The sequence below is a fragment of the Oryzias latipes genome, chromosome 14 (genome assembly GCF_053564925.1).
Source record: "Oryzias latipes strain Hd-rR chromosome 14, Olatipes_Hd-rR_3.1".
NCBI lineage: Eukaryota > Metazoa > Chordata > Actinopteri > Beloniformes > Adrianichthyidae > Oryzias > Oryzias latipes.
In genome coordinates this window covers 11,269,395-11,289,291 of record NC_136250.1, presented here as the reverse complement: position 1 = coordinate 11,289,291, position 19,897 = coordinate 11,269,395, and the positions used below count along the sequence as shown (strand labels likewise).

Here is a 19,897-nt window from a genome sequence, read left to right as displayed (position 1 = left end):
TTTGTGTTGCCTCACAGTGAAGTGATGGATAAGGCTGTTAACATTTTGAAATGCCTACACTGAACATTGTGAGCAAACAGAAATGGAGAAGCGTATTACATCAGATGTGCATCAAATCCTGTGTCAAGATGTAAAAGTACAGTATTTAGTAATGTCTACAAATCAGTCCTAAGTATAAAAAAAACACATTTACACTAGTTGAGTCTTGTAGAAAAATAATGTGCAAGTCATGCACTTAGTAATGATGGTTATAATGAACGGTTTAAAGTCCATTTTTTACTCATCTATAATGTGTGTGGACCTCATTGCATCTTCCATAGAACCAGACACATTGGAACATTCTTTTGTCAAACACAATCATGAGGCCACATGTTTTTATTTTACTCCTGATTACCATCAACTTGTATTTCCGCAATGATTCTGTTGAGCTGATTGTGTTCATTTTTGCCCCCTAACTGTTGTAACCTCATCTTATAAGACCTGAACGTTGTCTGTATATACAAGTTTTTATTTTTATTTTGCGTGAAAATGTATGACACAAGGTCTCAAAATACATTGCAGTGTTGTGTATGCTACAAACTAAAATACTTTTTCTCATGACTTTTCGGTTACTTTAAGGGGAAGGTGTTCACACTGTGATTTGGGCTGTTGCCTCATCCCAAGACAACTTTCTCTTTGAATCTTGTCTGCAGTGCTTCCGTGGGAAGTTTGATTTCTCCTTGAGCTTTCATCTTCAATCCAAAGACAAAGATGATGGTGGTATTAAATTCTGTCAATGCTCGTGTTTTTCTTTTATTTTTATACCAATGCCTTTGTATATTTAATCAGCATAAACGCAATAAATGTAACAAATTCATCATTACGGCTTGATTTAACTTAAGTTTTTCTCCATACTCAGAAACATCTCTGATCCTCTCTGGCTGGTCATTCCTTCAACTCCCAATCTCAGTTTGCTTTATTCAGCTGTAGAGCTTCGATCACCTCCAGACTCCCTGCTGATTAATTCTGCCTTTCATGGTCAGCAGGCATTGACTTTCATTATTTTTTTCTCTCTTTTTTTAAAAACTATCTCATTTTGTTCTCATATTTTATACTGTACTGCCAATGTTTGAATCTTATGTCTCTTGATCATCGTCACTTGTCAAAATGACTTATTAGCTTATCTTAATTCTTTGTGGGGTTTATTATTTTAACTTGTTTGTTGTTTTCACCATAAATACTAAATAGTTTATTTTAAATGTTAAAATGGGTTCAAAATGTCTAACCATGTTGGAGCAATGATTATTATTCAAAACCTACTGTATTTTAGTAATGTAGAACTAATTTAAACCTGTCGAGCAATGTCTGTGTTTTGCTGCTACTTTATTTTGCTATTGGTGCATGTCTCGTGTCTTGTATAAAATATACTCTTCACTGGTTTGTCTATTTAAAAAATTGGTTTGGTGTTCCACTTAAAAAGTTACAGGACCAAGTCTGGTTCAAAACAATCCCAGACGAAGTCTAATCTGTAAAATAAGGGACTTTTACTGTCCCTGGATTGTGGAGAAGTCGATATGACACTTGACTTCCAAACAGCAATTTAAGTTATAGTTTGGCAGAGTGCCAGTTTATTGGTCTAATGGTGGAGTGTCTGCCCTGAAACTAAGAAAGATTGTGGGTTTGAATCTACAGTTGAATCAGATCTGCGGTTCAAAAAAGTTGTTCCCTTCTTGACCCTCAGCATTTTGGGTTGGATGACCACTAAAATGTCTCAAATTTCTCCAGTTAAGTGTATGACAACTATTGGAACTTTAACCATAAGACTCCACGGTCAAAAGAGTGCAACAACAAAGTATAGTTCTTGCCATCTGGTGTGGTTGGGCATGCTTTTTTTTAAATTTTATTTCTTTTTATTTTTGGGTCTCGCAGTTTATCTGTTGTGCTGTGGATGTGAGCATCAGCTCAAGTGTTAGATCGATAAATTGTACTGATTGTCAACGATCTATGGGCTGTAAGGAGATCTGACGATGGAACGGATGAAGGGAGCGTGGTGTGAAGTCCACATCAAACCAGTGTGGTGATAAGATGAAATGCACCAAGTGAATTCAATTTTAATTTGTTCTATGTATGTTTACAACACTTTACTCACACATCTGCTTGAGCAACCTTCTGCGGATAGTTTCCATGAATCTTTTACAGAGATTAGTTCGACATGTACTTCAAATTGAAACATTATGAGCAAACCTCTAAACACCACTAAAACCATTTTGAGACTTATTTAACCAACAAGACAGATCATGGGCTCTCTAATAATAGTCTAACCCCAACAGAAACCCATTGAACCCCTGAAATAAATTAAACAATGCAAAGCCAGTGTGTGGGGTTTGATTCCTGAACTGTTTGTGTTAATGTCGTTCTAAAATGGTTGGAAAAATAACCCTGAAAGGGTTTAGGATTTCCTGATTTTTCACTACAAATTGCAGTTCTCTCAACTGAACGACCCTGACAACTACCAAATGATATTTATCTTACTCAGTGGTTACTGCTAAATACAATTTAAAGGAGAAAATGAGTAAATAAAGTGAAGTGTGCCAATATGCCTAAAGAAAAAGGCAGCAGCGCTGATCCTGGAGCCAAGAAAAGGCAGTCTGCCACCATGTCTGTTTGGCTGTAATATAAATGAACCACGTCCTATTCTGGGCAACAGTTCTTTTACATGAGCATGTTAACTCAGTTAACAAATGTGTTAGTCTATCTTGTCCATATCTAATTTAATTTTCAATGCAGCCTTTTTTTTGTTTACTTTGGCAAAGAAATAAAAAGGAAAGTCATTCATCATGATGCGTAACCACTGAAAAAACCCAAAACACTCCCCTTAACTAAGCAAGCAGACATTTCTTTCCTGTCATGCCATAATTATAAAGCTATGTAAAATAAAAGTTTTAATATATTTGTTTTGGGGTAAACTTTCATTACTGAATTTGCTGTTGTCTTTCCAAATTTTAGCAAAGCACACCTCCTGAGTCGGGTTAATTTGTCAATTTTCTTAAACACAAAAAAAGATTGAAATCATTTAATTAATGAGGTTTTGTAAGTTTGCACAGAAATATCTGTGAAATGCATGAATCTGGCATTCAGCATTTTAGATTAGCTAAAGACAACTTTACTCATCATTTTAGTTTTGTTTTTTTTAATCGTTATTGCCTAAAGGACTTTTTCTGATTCTGTGCTTGCACATTTCCTAAAGAAAATCCAATTTACCAGTAGCAAGAATCTGTAAGAACATTTGTTCCACCTCTATAATTGCTAAGGAAAAAGACAATAATGAGCAGAGAAGAGACTAACTACACCCATTCCCTTCTCTGTATTTAAAGCCCTGTGATGCCCGTCAGATGATTATGAATTAAAAGAAAAGGGTGATGCGATGCAAGGTCTCAGGTTTGGGATGTAGAGAATGAGACATCCCTCTCGTGTTTCAAATATTAGTTTCTGTGGTTTCATGCAGAACAATAACGAATGTGTTTTGTCAGAAATCGCAGCAAAACAGGAAAACAAAAGGACTACCTAAATGAACCACTCGTGCCCGATGTTACATAAAGCACCTAAAACAGTCATAGCTGGAAACTCTCCATGACAATCATGGCCTGTTTGTTCCTTTTTCTACTCATTAGTTTGTAAAGATAAAGCATGCTAATTGTAACAAACAACCGGAGACTCCCCCCAAAACCTCTTTACTCTGAAAACTAACAGTTTTTGCACAAAAGGTTTGGTATAAATAAAGAGTTAAGCTGTTTAACTCTCAGATGAAAACCGGTGATCAAATATTAGAAGTTTTAAAGTATTAGTCACAACAGATTCTTGTACAGCCATCTGTCTGAATCTGCAGCATCTGTTGGTGTATTTTCCATCTTACCTTCACTTGATTTGTTATATATACGGAATTAACGCTTTTTGTTTTAAATTTGATCTTCTTTTAGCTGCCTTTTTTATTTAATTGGTATACTGTCTGCTTCATTTCTGAACTTGTGACAGTGTTGCAGGTTTGTGCTTTCCTCCTGGCATCTTAACATATTTCCATAGAATTAGGTTTAGCTTTTTTTTGGTTGAAGTACCAGCTGTGGTTTCTGCGGCAACCTGAAAGTGCTTAGGATATTCCCCATGCCCCAAGGCCTTGCTGCTATTATCATTAATGCTTTGTTAACATCATTAAATATGCAGAATGTGTTGTTGTTCTCTATTCCAATTAAAGAAAAAAAGCTCTTGTGGTGCAAAAGAAGCAAGTGTTTTGACTTAATGTGCTTGTACTATATGCCACATGCCCTCTGGGATGACTAATAATAACATAGGGGAAGGAGATTCTTGGAAACACCGTGTTTCCACGAGAACACTTGTCAAGAGTCGTGAATTGTCACCGTGAAGGAGCATAGAAATCCAATAATTAACCTTTCGTTCAAGAAATTTGAAGCTGTTGTAAATCTAAAGGACATGGCTAAATAAATGTTGTTACGAGGCAAACCGTTGGCGTCCTTTCACACACTTCTGCATCCATACCTGGCGTCACTGGAGGCAAGCCGAGACAGACGGTCAGATCATACAATTACGACTGCTCAAAGATTGAATGCCAGCCAGCTTTTTGCATTACCTTTGCATGTGGTAACCATGGAGATGAGTTTCCCCTCATTGTCTGAAAATGACAAATGTGTCTTTACATTTAGGAGCAGAGTCCAGTAAATTAAGGAAAATGAAGCAAACACTGGGTTAAACTACTGACCAAAATACAGGTTCTAGACATTCTTCTGAAAAGCATAGGCACCACAAAGGAATTTAAGGATGAAAGAGTTGGGCATACACACCAAGAACCAATCATTAGATGAATAGCTCTGTCTAGACACGAATGTGAGATTGAAAATATCCCAAAGTTCTCCTTTCCTTATCTTATTGATTTACACTTTGCTCAAGCTAAACCTGAAACTTCAATAATTTTTGAGTTTTTACCATTGACTGTACTAAAGACACGGAATGAGCGAGTGTGACATCATCTATAGAAAATGACTTACTTCAGGCTCCAATGAAATAAAGTCAATTCAGTTGCCATTTTGCAGTGACACAGTAGCCGCCATGTTGGAGCCAGATGACGTCAGTAAGCAGTGATTGGTTCAAGTCTGTCTCATTGTTCTATGGCAACCAGGAGTGTGCTTGTTGGAAGTCAACATCCTACCACTGAATAATTTGCACTACAAAAAGGGAAAAAATACATAAGGATAAGCAAGACATGTTAAAAGCAGAACAAGAGTGGTTATTCTGATAAATATGATGACTGATTAACATCTGTATATTTATCTATAAAAGCCTATGAGATTTTGTTTTTTTGGCGCCAGCGTGCTCTTCATATTTGTAACGCCAGGGGGTGGAATCAGTCAGTTCTAATTCACACTCGCTGGCTTTAATGTAAAGTTGTAGTTTTTGCCAAATTTTAGTATTTGAATCAAAAAGTATTAAAACATTTCCTTTAGGAAAAACTACAAGATTATTAAATGATGGTGTTTAAAACCGGAGCAACAAAAAAAAACAAGAAAACGGAAACCGAACAAACTCAACATTTACATGATTCTTCTGTGAATAAAAGAAATTACTTTGAGCTCACAGCTTGTTCTATCTGCTTACTATTATTTAAGTTACTAAAATATATAATGCTAAAAATGCGGAAAGGTAAAAAAAAAATATGAATATGTGCTTGACCCTATCAAAAAAGAAACCCTAACTTTTAAGAATTTGTCGGGATAGTTCACTTTTTCAAACTTCATAGTTTGCTGACCAGTTTTGAGTGGCTATGTCAACATTAGGCTCAACACTTGTTACATAAACTATGGTCCAGCAGGCTGTTATTGAGGAAGGTACGCTACGGTGTTTATGACATATATATTGTCAGGAAATCAGTGTGAGAAGCAATGTGTATCACATGTCTGCATTTATGAACTGTTATAAGAAGGAGTATAAATTTTAAAATGTGTTAAAGATACATGCACAAATTAAATACATATAATCATATTAGTGACATGGGGGTATATTCTTTGGAATTTATATCACTTACTGAAAAATATAGAGTATGTTTCCAGTATGAGAAGGCAAGAACAGCAGACTATAATGGAGTGATTAAGAACACAGTGAAAATGTCAGAGCTGCGGAGGTTTTGTGAAGGTTGTAAACAGATTATTCTCAAGGAAGTTCCGATACTTGTAACCAATAAAATATGTTAATACGTTGATTTATTGAGGAATTAGTAAAAACCAAAAATCCTAACCTGAAACAACACATTTTGATAAATATGGTGAAATGAAGGCACATGTAGATGTAATTATAAACATAAAATTTGCTGCCTGTGCATTTTAAGGATGATCTGGCTTCATCATAAAGTTCTTGTGATGTTTGTGGTTTCTGAAACAAAAGAAAGAGCAAAAATCCCTCCCACCCATGTTCTCACTCTGCCTTTACGAGAGCGTAGGCTGAAAGCAGTGCACAGGTTCCATGCTGTAAAACCCTGGGAGACCACATCTACTCACCCACTGGAAATGGTTCGATGTCCAGTGACTCAGTATGTTGTACTTTGGTCAAGTAATGTGTTCTCACTAGTCTCACTAGTCAAAGTTGTTTTTCTCGTCACACCTTTTTTCTGCACTGCGGCAGTAGTTCATTACAAACTCGCCTCTGGGCGAACCACTGACATAGAGTAAACCCCCCTTACCCTCCCTGTTACTTCTTAGAGCTCTCTGTTTATATGCTCTCCTGCTAGCTTACAGCCCCTAACACTCCCAGCCCATTACCAGTGCAACAAAAATGGTGAACAGTATTGGAGCTGTCCAGCCGTACAATTTTGAGCTAGATCCAGACGAGAAAAAAGAAGACGTACACAAATCTATTTGTCGACAAGTGGATGCATCAGAATGGAGCAGAGCTGGCAGCCTGTGGCCCGCCTTGTGTATTTTTCATGCAAAAAATACGTTCTTTTTCCAAAGATATTTTTTGTCTGCTTCTGATTCACTACAATTTGAAAAAGAACTACCACATAGTGCAATTTTAAGCTTATATTCTTTATATTTGTCTCCTATCATAACAAAAAAATGCAACAAAAAATTATAAAAATGCCAAAAATAGAATTTTTGTGGAGTTCTTTTTACATTTGCCAATGCACAAAAGCACACACTCAAACACACACACACACACAAAGTCTGGTTTGTTTCAAAAACCCCACCAAAGAAAGGATTGATGTGTATTTATACATCTTGAGGTCTGACTGTTGAAGATGAATTTCATTCTCTTCTGATGAATGCAGTAATTTGCATTCAAACTTCCATTCAGCATCATTATGTCCATCATCTCATTTGCTGGGGCCGCATCCGCACTGGGCAGACCGCAAGGCTTAATGACACTGACGTCCACATTTGTTCAAATTGCTCTTTCAGAATCTGATGGTTGCATTCTCATTTCAATGCCATCCAGCTCTCAGCACACTCATTCTGTCAGTGATGGGTGAGATGGAGAGCGCGTGTCTTTCTGATCATGAGCAGAGAACAAGCCAGTCTGCTGGATATTGTTCATCAATCAAAAATCATTGGAATGCCAGAACCTGTCTTGGATATGCAGTCCATAAGGTGGAAGTATAAAGGCAGGACCAGGAACCATAAAATTTAAAGCTACTGTATTTCTCAGTGAAGACACAAAAGAAGTGATTAAATCTGGATGTTTCAGTTCACCTCAGGGACTTTACAAATACAGTAGCTTGCAGCACCACATCAGCTCACTTTTTTTACACACTTGTGTAAAAAAAAATCAACTTTAACAACCTCTTAAAGCGCACCCGAATGTTTTTTAGTATTTCCAGTGCATCATGCGTTGGTTAATTCCCTCACGGGTCAACTGAGACTACTGGTATGTTTCAACGTATTATAAAAAAAGAAAATTACCTTGAGTTGACATGAAATAAGAATATAAATGCTGCCATAACTTGTCATGACTTGCATCACTGCACACGCTAATGCCACACGTTACAGTCAGCCAAAGTAAATACTGTTTGCATTTGAAACTTAGACAACAACAAAAAAGTACTCAGTCAAGTTACATGAAACTTTCAGAAGGGTTTGGGCTGAAAAAGAAAAAAATCTCTTTGTCTGCAGAAATGGATCATTTGCTATAAAATACAAGGGGCCATTTGTCTATTCAACCTTTTTTGTGTGTAATTCCATTGTCATGAACTCTTGTACAATGCTATTTTCCATGATAAAAAATTGCTACTGACATTCAAGTTGATAAATATAACTTGAATAATGACTAGAAATTGCCCCTAATGGCTATTTTGAAAGGGCTTAGTAATCGCCATAGGGGTGTAAGGGTACACTAAAATCTCAATTCGGTTCGGTTCAGAATTTCATAGGGCTTGTTTCGATACATTTTCTGTATTTTTTCGGTACAAAAAAGGCAGAAATAAATTTCTTGCAAAATGCATTTGGTTTTATATAACAATAAAGAAAATAACCTATGTAGGTGATCTGCTAAATAAAATAATACAACTATTAGCTGTGAGGAACCAAAAACTTTGGATACTTAACACTGGCCCGAAAAAAAACAACATTTTAACTTGCACATTTGTTTTCTTGTAGACCCGATTTTTACAGTTGGGTGATGCCGTTTTAGTTGCGTTAACAGATTAGATATGTAACCTGTGGCATATGCTATCTTCGTGTAACATTAAAATGTCGAAACACAGCATTCAACTCATCCAATTTTCTTTTTCTTTCATCCAAACAAATCCAAATCCTCCTGCAATGATGTTTCTGACTGTGGTCGGAAAATGAAGGGGAGATCCTCTCCGCCGAAGGCGGGTCTTCCTTCAGGGTTCACTTCCCCGTTCAGACCCTCAGAGCCTCCAGAGCGGCTCAGTCTGGTTGATAAAAGAACCAGACTGAGCAGCACACCCTGAACGTGCGCTCACACACACACACACCCTTGCCCTCTTTCCTAAACGTGCACAAGCGCAGACACCGTTGAGCGTCTCGCCGGAAACTCATGGTTAACATCAGTTCTGCCTCGGCGCAAAGTTAATACATTTGGGGGGGGGGGGGGGGGGATGAAGACCGAAACGGTACAAATGTGAACTGAATCGAAATTGCCATACCGAAACTGTTCGGTCCAACTACGTGTACCGTTACACCCCTAGTAATCACTGTGTGATGCTGTGTGGGTGTGGCCTGCTTTCTTTCATGTCCAAAAACTCAGACTGAACAGGAAAATAAAATGTTTGGTTTGTTGGATTTTGTCAGCTTATGTACTTTCTTTTTTTATTCCCCATAGTTGTAGTCACTAGTAGTGACTAATCAGTCACTAATCACGTTGAGTTTTTGTTAATTAGTAACCTCAACATTTTTGAAGACTATGGTCTTAACTGATAAATAGTAGAGCTCTTGTCCCACTTTTGTTAGTCCTTTGCCTAAAGAATTTGTAATGTTTTTGTGAGGTTTGAGGGACTTTGTTTTTTGGTCATGTTCTTTTTGCTGTTTTCCCTCTGCCTGGTTTAGTTTGCCAATTATCCACAGCTGTCTTGGTTTGAGTTGATGATCCTCAGTGTATTTAAGTGCCTAGTTTTCATTTCTTCAAAGTCAGGTCATGTGCTTTGTCACATTACTATTTCACCATGGGTTTGTTATGTTCAAGTTTATTTACTAAATGTTTAAGTTTTTGCCCCCAAGCCTGGTCCCCTGCATATTGAGTCCAACACCACCAGTACTGACAGGTTTAGTTAGTGATGGAGAAACCAAAGCTTTGTGAACCACAGAACCAAAATGAATAAATTTGTGTTGAAATGGTTCAGGGTTTGAGTCATATTTGACACGTTAAAATTAGAGACATCTGTTGGCCAAATTTCAGAATTTTAACAAAAAGAACAAAATGACCAGTGTGTCATAAAAGAGTAATTGTGCGTGTAAAACCATGTGCAGCAATTAAAATCATGTGATTTCCAAAATCAGCTTCTTTCATCAATAATCTCAATGTGGTTTGTGTTATAAAATGAATGTTCATGTATGAAATGTAAAGCAAATACTGTTTCAGTTTGCACTAAAGACTGACTCAAAAGAAATTAGAATTCCTTTAAATACCACAATCTACAAAACTAGTAGAACTATGAAACGCTTGTTACTGAAAAAAGATGATTCTGTAGTACACAACTGTTAGGTGTTTACCCAAGTTTGTGCTCAAGTCCAACTTAAAAAAAATATCCCCTCAATTTGGTAAAAATTAGCATTTGTAATATTTTCTTTTAGAAAATAGACAAACGACTATTTAAATCTTTGTCACATTAAGACAAATTAAAACAATGATTGGATCAATTTTAGAAAAAGCTGAACAAATCCCTTAACCTTGTCAGCATTACCAGCCAGAATTTGTTCTAATTGCTTTTGTCAAAGTGGATACGCTTCATTTTATAAAATCTTAACAGTGCTGCCAAACAGGATTTTGCCATAAAAAATAAACATCATTACACAGATGTAAATTGCCTTTTGTGTTTGCAGTAAAACAGAGAACAGACTCATAAAAGGAGCTAGAATAAGTAAGAAACAGGTACAAATAAAAGTTACAAATGATTATGTTGAATTAGTTCACTGCAATCCTTTGAGATGAGCTAAATCTCTATATAGGAATATCACAATTTTTGGCCCTTTTCCATGCACAAGAATCCAAAGAAATGATTGCACCAAAAATCTACTTTCTTTTTTACATAGTCCAAGTGGATAGAAGTACACTGTCTAATGATTTTGAAAACAACAGATGTGTATTTGGCCGTACTCTAGTCCAATTATTTTTCTGCAAAGAAAGTAACAGAAGGTTGAGTGCTGAACATCAGAAAGGTTAGGTTTCAAAGTCTGCTAGCATACAAGGGTGCTGGCTTCTTCTTTTTGAACGGAGCAGTGTTTAGTCCCTTCAACATCATGTGCACCAGGCGTGCACAAGCGATGTTTTCAGTGAAATTAAAAAAGTCAGGGTTAAAACAGCTCAAAGAACACGTTAACCCTGTTTGATTTATTGAAAACATTTTTTAGAAAAAAAACAAATACAACAAACAGAAAAGCAATATACAAAAAACTGTTTTTTTCCTTGCAATTTCTGTTTTTCAAATCCAGATTAAAGATCCATCCATCAATATTTTACAGTTTATTCAAGTGAAGGTCACTGCATAAAGATGCTCAGATTCTTCTTTTTGTCAGTTACCATATCCAGAACTTAATGGAGGGGATACTAATATACTAATAAAGCCAGGAGGGACTTTTATGCATTGCTGTTTCTGCAAGTCATGATGTGAAAGAAAGTTGCGTATTTTGTAATCTCACCAAATGTCCTAACAACCTCAGCTGGCTTCTCCTGACTGATATGAGCAAATCTACAATCAGTTTCCACATGATTGAACTTTGGCCAAGCTTCAATATGTAAAATGGCATCATAGTTCCCCCTTTTTTTTATAAAAAAACAATTCCTCCATTACTATGACCAAGGGTTTGACCACCAAGGCATTTGACTGTTCTCCAAGCCACATTACACCAGCCCCTCAAGAGCTCTCCTGCAGGCGGTGGGTCCACAGGGGAGAAATCCTGGCTGCCTCCCTGGGAAGGTGTTCCAGGCATGTTGCACCAGGCAGAGACCCTCCAAGGAAGAGCCAGAGGGGAGACTACATCTCCTGGCTGTTCTGGAAACTCCTCTGGAGTTCTATGGAGGTGGAGGAAGTGGCTGGGAAGAGGAAAGACCCGGCATCTCTATTTGAAATACTTCCCTGCTCCTAATGAGTGGAGCGATGGATGGATGAGAGACAGGATCTTTATATGTGAAACCAATGTTTTCAATCAAAAAAGTGCCTGGGTATTTAAAGCTCTATGAGGGCTTTAAATACCTATTGATGATAAATTATTATGGGTGTCTTCTTCAACTGTACCACTTGTCTATACCCTTCATTAATGCCCATGTCATTGCTGCATTCAGTAACTCGTTTATCTAATAATGGCCAGACTAAGAAAATCTATTTAATGTGCCCATTTTCTGAATGACAAAATGAGTATGACTGACTTCTCTCATTATAGTTTTAAACGTGAAACTTATGGTGGGATTTAAAAAAAATCAAACCTTCCAGAAAGGAATGGAGTTAATTACGTTTTTTGTGATATACGTTGATGCAGTGACTCTTTTTCAGGATGTGGGATTGCCGTAAATCCTTTTTCAGTGACTGAAACATAAAGGATGCTTAAAATGGATTGCTGCCTGAATCGACAGGCAGACAGAAAGCTGAAACAATGGCAATCACAGAAATCAATAGTTGTATTTTAGATAAAAAGAGGTGAGAAGTTGTATAGAGAAGAAAACACAGAGGATTCCACTTAGCTATACCAAACTGTTGGTCTGGGTCTGCACAATGCGTGTAGCAGGACAGCACATTGCATTTTGCTGCTTGTTTTTGGGAAGTTGAGTATCTCGACTTTTCCATTCTGCTGTGTTTGTTCCCAAAAAGAACTTAAAACTCCTCATTCCGTCACCCTTATTGATAGAAGTGAAGCAGGAGGCAACATTGTTGGCTCTCTTGGTGCACAGATGTTCACACATTATTTTCCAAAAAAGTGAGAAGATCTGACATCCAACCCAACACACACATATAGATGATTAAGGCACACGTGTGTAAACCTCACTGATGCATGTGCACACACTAGGTGCAGCAGTACACAGTAACTGGAGTATGTTGGTTCATTTCATCCTCCTTTTACACTCTTTTTCTTTAGACTAACTGTCACAAAACAAACAAAAATAACATTTTCCTTCAGATGTCCTCTAACCTTTATTTATACTGGCTTTCCCTCTGGTCAGGGTGATATGGTGCCTCTGTCAGACTCCTCCCCCTTTCCTCTCCGCTTGGCTCCTGATTCAGCCCAGCTGCAACCACTTACCTCATCTCATCACCTGCCTTCATAAGGAGCTCCAGGATGAGTATTCTTCACCAGTCTGTTGCCCCTGATGGTGCATATTTGGTCTCTAAGTCAAGTTCTTTATTCTCTCGTTACGCCTAGCCTGCGCCTAATCTCTCTGTCTACTCACCCCCAGGAATCCATAGCCACAAGTGGTCGCCTGAATCAGCCTCAGCCCGGAACCCTCATTCTGCCTACTCCTCTAGACCAGTGTTTTTCAACCAGTGTGCCGCGGCACACTAGTGTGCCGTGGGAGATGGTCAAGTGTGCCGTGGAAAATTGCCCTCATTAACTGATCTAAAAACATTTCCCATCTCCAGGATTCCAGCTCTGTGTTCATCCAAACAGGCCCTGATAAAACACTGAGGAGTTAGGAATATAAAAGATCGTAAAATACTTTTTCTTTGCGTTTATTTTATTTTATTAAAGACATTTTGATAAGAATGACCGTACCGCGATTCAGCTGCAGCTCCGGCTGTATTTGGGAAAAGTCCCGTCCCTTTGACTGTCTCCACCAATCATTCTTGAGGGGCTTAATCACATGTCATCAGTCTGACCAATCAGAAGTGGTTAAAGTCTTCACTTCCTTGTCCCGATTTAGCTCGTAAAGTCGCTCAGTTCTAACAAAAATACCAGCTAAAGCTCGTCTTTAGCGGTGTAGCTTTCCACAGAATCCGGTATCAGACCGTGGAACAAGTGAACAAAACAATGAAGCTCCGAAAACCGATCTCCGGCCGTTTTATGCACTACATCTCCCATGATGCATTGGGTTGTGAGAGTGACAGGGCACAAGGAGGTCTGTCGTTAGACGTCATGAAACCAACGAACACACATAGACTATTTTTAAATCTTCTAACTTAACTTTTATTGAATCTTTTAGAAAAAAACAGCTGCAGTTTCCAGCTTTTTCTGCAACAATTATCTCAAAAATGCATGTGAGATTGTGGAGGGGCTGTAGATCAATACAGACTATGAGTTTCTCCTTCTTTTTTTAAATTTTTGGATGCTGGTGTGCCGCGGGATTTTTTTTAAGGTTAAAGTGTGCCGTGGCTCAGAAAAGGTTGAAAAACACTGCTCTAGACACACCTCGAGCCTCTGCTGTTTCTCCTGTCCCCGGATCTCCACTGCCGACGACAACTTCTTTCAGGACCTGCGGAGGAACCCACCAGTGACGCCACCAAAGTCTGCCTCATGTGTAGTGATATCCACGAATCCTGCTCACGCTCGTCTAACTTACCTGTCCATTAAATCTACTTACCTGCCATGCTCGTCCTCCTCTGTTTCTTCCGGGTTCCAGTGTCTGGGTTCGAAATTGTTCTGTAGCCATCACACAGGGTCACATGAGGAAGAGCTCGTCCAGCTGAGATCTGGAGAGAAACAGGGTAAACCCTGATCAGATCACTTTTCCATCACAGCCCCATTCAACAGTAAATGACAAAACCAACCATGCATGCACGCCCCTATGGCAGATTAAGAATCAGCAATCATCCCAATGTAAATGTTTCAGAGTGTGAGAATGCCAGAGAACACTGAAACTCCACATTCTAAAAAGAAATATTAATGTCCTTTTAAATTGTAAATTGTTTTCTTAAATGTAATATTTTGTGCTTAAGTTAAAGTATGGTCATTTGGGAGTTTTGTAAGTTAATTAAAAAGTATAGATACATGCAAATCTAATCCATCCAATCCAGCATGATTTTTTTTTTTTTCTTTTGTAGATTTTAATTTCTCAAATTGCAAAGGCACAAGACGAAAGACTGGATATGTATTATCTTCACTGTAATGAAGAAAAAAAAATGAAAAACAACAAAAAACACATGTTTTCACTACTTTATTTGTCCCACATATTTAAAAAAAAATCGTTCAAAGGAAAAGGACTAACAATGATAAAAAGATGTTTCAAAAACACTTTGCAGTCCAAGAAAACGTATTTACTGACATTTATTCATTTTTATCCTAAAGTTAGTTCAAAACAGATATATTTCTTTGACATTTAATTGCCCTCTATACTATGACACTGTACAATTAAAATCAATAGTAGTACATCGAGCTGTGTTTTGATGTTTATTTCTATGGTTTGTGATGTTTTCTTTTCTTAAATCCTGTTAATTACAAATGCTCAAAATTAATGGAGTTCTTAAGCTCGCAGTTTAATAAACCACCCATTAGTAACTTCTAAATGTAGCGGCCTTTGGCTCTTTCCTTTAATAAAAATAAAAAGAGAGGATGCAAGAAACCTCATTAAACTCGAATTAATGGGGGTGATCCATGCCAAGGCTAACGAATTTGTCTTTATAAGTCTGTGTTTAATGCACAAATGGATAAAACAGGCTTGTCGGTTTAAATCAGATTTTGTTGTGGTTTAAATATGGTCAGTAAAGCCTAATATTCATTTTACTTAACATGTGTTTCATGAAGCTAAAAAATTGTAGCAATTGAGTGATTCTTTTCTGATAAGAGATTGTATTGATTGTATTACATTGCTAGTATTGCTCTTGTGGTCACACAGTCTGCCAATTCTTATGAGACTGCTATTGAAGTACTGGTTTAAAAAAACAAACCACAGAAAAAACACATTTGTTTTCACAAATTGTCCCTTTTAGACTGACTTATACAAGCAGCTACAAACAATTTGATAGCTGTGAGCATAAAAGCAAGCCAACAGTTGAGCTCTTTCACATGATTGAAAGTTTTCTAGACTTCTTACTGCCACAAGAAGTCAGTCCAGTACTTAAAGAGACCTATGTTATTTGTGACAAGACATTTTTGATAGAATCGATCTAATAACTAATTTCTCCTTTGTCCAAGCTGTTTTACTCACGAGAGACAGCTTTCTGTGAGATAAGGGCCGTTATAGGTGTGACATGTGAGACAAACTGGTTAATTCCATTGTGTAGATATGATAACTTAGTCAATAACATGTGACAACATAGTCAGGTTTGTAAGTATTCTGTCATTGTAATGTTGGTACCTAATAGTAATGTTATTTTATGCAATTATTAAAAATGACCAGGTACTAAAGAGCAACCATGCGCATGTAACAGCAACTGACAGCTGCAGTCGCTTCTTTCTAACCCTAAATGATTAGAAATAAATGCTAGAAGGCTCGGGAAAAAAAGCTAGATATGACAATTAAACTGCCAAGATTATAACTACATGTTTTTACCCACTGTGGCATATATATGACAGTTTTCTTTGGGGAAAATCCCCCTTTCAAGATGACACACGGTGAGAAATGTTTCATTTCCCATGCTTAAACGCTTGACAGTAAGTGCACCGTTTTGGCTACGCGGAGATGGAGATGTAAAATGAATTAAAGCCAAATCTCATACTGCAATAAAACTGAAAAAGCTGCCTTTCTTGATGGCACTTCTTGTGGGTGTGATGGATTATACCAGTGCCCTCAACCGTGCAAAAGTAGGTATACAGAAATATTTATTTTAATTAAAAACTGCCACAAACAAAGTCACACTGTTACATTCTTAACAAAAATGAAGAAAACACAATAGTTGTTACTAATGTATGTCTTGGCAATGTTATAATGAAATTGCTTCTGAAAGCAAAAAATGATGCATCCAATTTAAGTGGCAGGTCATGCCACCTAGAAGGACAGCTGTGGATTCAAAATAAATGCAATGTGCTCTTTCAGTATAAATTCACTAAAGTGCTTTGAGAGCGATTAAATGTTCTTGGGTGACTTTTTTTGAGCTCAAATTACACAGAGAAACTCTAAAAGAGCGTGTAAGAACATGCTTCCTCATCACCTTTTAGAGGAGTGTGAGACTTCAAGCCTTCCTTAAGACATCAATTTTTTCTTTTGACCCAAATGCTCATTGACCATTAGTGAAACTGGAAAGTAAAAAAAAAAAGTTAAATTTAGCTGCTATAGATTCATAGATAGCTGCTGTGCTTTTGGAACATGTCAGCAGAGAAATAAAGGGTGCACAGTTAAAATGTCCCCATTTGTGGTCATTACGTATTGTACTGCAGGATGTGTTTGGACAGAACGTGCTTTCTGTAGCATTCTTCATTTTTATTTTCCTTTTAGGGTTCAGAAAAAGGTTAGGCAGTGTAAACCTGCTGCCGTTTGTATTTTCTATAGAGGAGCTGCTTACTCACTAATAATATCAAATATTCACAACAATTTGAAAATATTCACAACAATTTGAATTAAATAAAACTTTATAAATAAATTTAAAGTAGCAAAGAAATTACTGGAGTTTAAAATAGAACAACTAATAAAGTTATTGTAGATTTTGATATAAGAAACATAGGTCTACAAGAAAAATCATCTAACAAAAAGGAAAAACTTGTAGGGATTCTGTGGTTTGGTTTGGTTTTGTTGTTCAAGTTTTTGGTTTATGATCCATAGCTGTCTTCAGTTCAGTTAATTGTCTATTTAAGTGTCTTGTTTCTGTTCATCCTTGTCAGATCATCTGCTCTTTTCTACTTTATCACCTTTTTGTTGCTCCCCAGGATTTTGTCATTTTTCAGTTTGTTTATTAAATGTTTTATTTTCTGTCACCAAGCCTGGTCTCCTGCATTTTGGGTCCTCCACTGCCAGTTCCTGAAAGACGATAAGCATCTCAAGAACCCATACACTGTCCCTCACTGAGAAAAACATCAGTAGCCCTCACAGAGAGAAAAAAATGTAGAAAGCTCCAAAAACCTCTACAACCTACCGAACACTTGGAGCTCTTGCCTATATTAGGGTTTTTTAACCAGGGTGCCGTAAGAGATGGTCACGTGTGATGGGGGAAATTACTACGTTTTATCCAATCGGTCGAAAAAACATTTACCATTGCCAGGATATCAGCTCTGTGTTCAACCTAACAGCCCTAAGTTTCACAGAACGTAGAACATGAAAGATCAGATAGACTCTTTGGTAAGAATGACTATGTTCTTAATACAGACTACAGAATTTTTTTTTTTAATTTCTTTTTAATTTTCAGTTGTCAGTGTGATGTGAGATTTTTTGTTCCTTGGCACAAAAAGGTTGAAAAACACAGTCTGAAAACATTAGCAAGAGTCAAAGAGAATAAGCTAAATCTAAAACAGCAATCCACCAGAACATGAAGTGGTCAGACAGTGCCAGATCTTCAAGTGAGAGTTTCAAATATGAAGGGTCAAATTGTTTCAGAAGCTAAGATACTTCCTTAAATCAATGCATGGAAAATCAATAGAAAGCATTAACAAACTGGTTAGAAACCGGGAATATTAAGAAGAGAAGCTAAATGTTTAAATTCTTGAGTGGAGCCCAGACAGGAATTGAAAGAAGTATCAGAGAAGGCAACACAAACTACAAACTGAAACAACCGTGCTCCTCTTTATAAGTTAACCACAACATCAAAGTCTATAAAGTCTAAAGTTGAACAAAATCTAAGTAATATACTCATCGATTTTAGACTGAATCACCATAGCAACTGGAGAAGATAGAAGCCAATGACATTGATGCTACATTCACACCGGGCCTGGGTCACATGTTCTAGAATGCGCTTGACCCGGGTTCTTGAAGGCGCTTTTAGACATGTGTTGCAGAGGCCGGTGTGAATGTAGCATCTGAAAGCTCCTAAAGGTTTCTCCCAAATTATAAAATACATGTATGTCTTCCCAATGAAAACTCTAATTTTAAAAGTGTTGTTTCTCAAGTCTGAATGTTAAACAAAAGTCTAAAAAGCAGAACTTTAAGAAGAAAAGTATAAGGAGGACATAAGCACAAGCCCCTGTGTGGCATGTACCATTTCTTTCTTCCAGGGGCTGGAAAGGGTTGGCAGACACAAATGGAGCACTTATCATAGCAGCACAAGAACTAGCTTAGAGCAATGGAGGGTAAAGTCTACAACACCAGACAAGACTGCAGGGGAAGCATGCTTTTTGTTTATATTTCACATACGCAGTAGTCATGTGCAAATAAGATAGATTTGGAATCTATTTTACTAACTCTGAAGTTCTGCAGAAACATTTATCAATCTGCAGTTTTTCACTCCAACATGCTTGAGCAAAATTAATTAATCTGGACCATTTTAACTGTTTAAGCTCAAGAGAAAAGCTTACAGACCTTTGAAGGTCACAAAGTCAAGCAGTTTGATCAGAAAAACGATTTCGATTGGATATCAAGCAAGCTAATTGAGATAACAAATGTGTACCTGAGAGAGAAAAAAAACATCACAGAAGGAACACGCTCCATAGCAACATGGCAGGTATCTGCATTTAAAGTCTACAATAGACCTAAAAAAATAAAAATGAGAACATGACTGCTTGTTGGAGATTGAACAAAACGTACTTGAATGATTCTTTGTGGTGACAGAAACCCTGAACTACTTGGCCACAGGGGATGTTGGTGATGCTTTCCTGTGAAAAGAAAGAGGCAGCCATGAAGAAAAGGAAGAAAAAGATGATGTAAGCAATACAGTGAGATAAAACAGACAATGCAGCAGTTTTTTTTAATTTATTTTTTTCAGAAAACCAACTCGGGCAGGTTTTGATTAGGTTCGAATTGGTTATTCTGATGCATTGGAAATCTTCGTTTGGTTTTCCAAGCAGCACTTTCAGAGGCGTCTGAAGAACTGAAGTGAACCGAATCACCACAAAATGTGTGCAGTTCCAACAGCTGCTCATTTGTGAAAAATAAAAGCTCTCACTAGGAAAGGAGATAAATGCTCCAAAAAGGAAAATGTGTCTTTGGGTGCAGAAGCCTTGAACAGTCTTTATCTTTGACACCAGAAGTGGTGGACAACAGCCTGCAGGTGTGAAAATCAGGCCTGTGCTAAAGAGTATCAAGCAGCTAAAGCACTACTATCTGTTCTCATTATTCTTTACCTGCTAACCCCTGGCCTTCCACCAGTCCATTTCTCCCATCTATGTGGCACCTCCCATCACCCCCGCTGGCCACTTTTCAGCACTGATGTGGGTCAGGTGTTAGGTGC

At 37.4% G+C, this 19,897-nt stretch overlaps 1 long non-coding RNA gene across 1 annotated transcript; it reads right to left on the bottom strand.

The window, feature by feature from the left end:
• Window positions 1–13,811: 13,811 nt before the first annotated feature.
• Window positions 13,812–19,324, bottom strand: LOC144983804 (uncharacterized). Its single transcript, XR_013647625.1, has 2 exons — window positions 19,255–19,324; window positions 13,812–14,338 (listed from the first exon to the last, which is right to left on the bottom strand). It is a non-coding gene; the product is annotated as an uncharacterized LOC144983804 (long non-coding RNA).
• Between the last annotated feature and the right edge of the window lie 573 nt (window positions 19,325–19,897).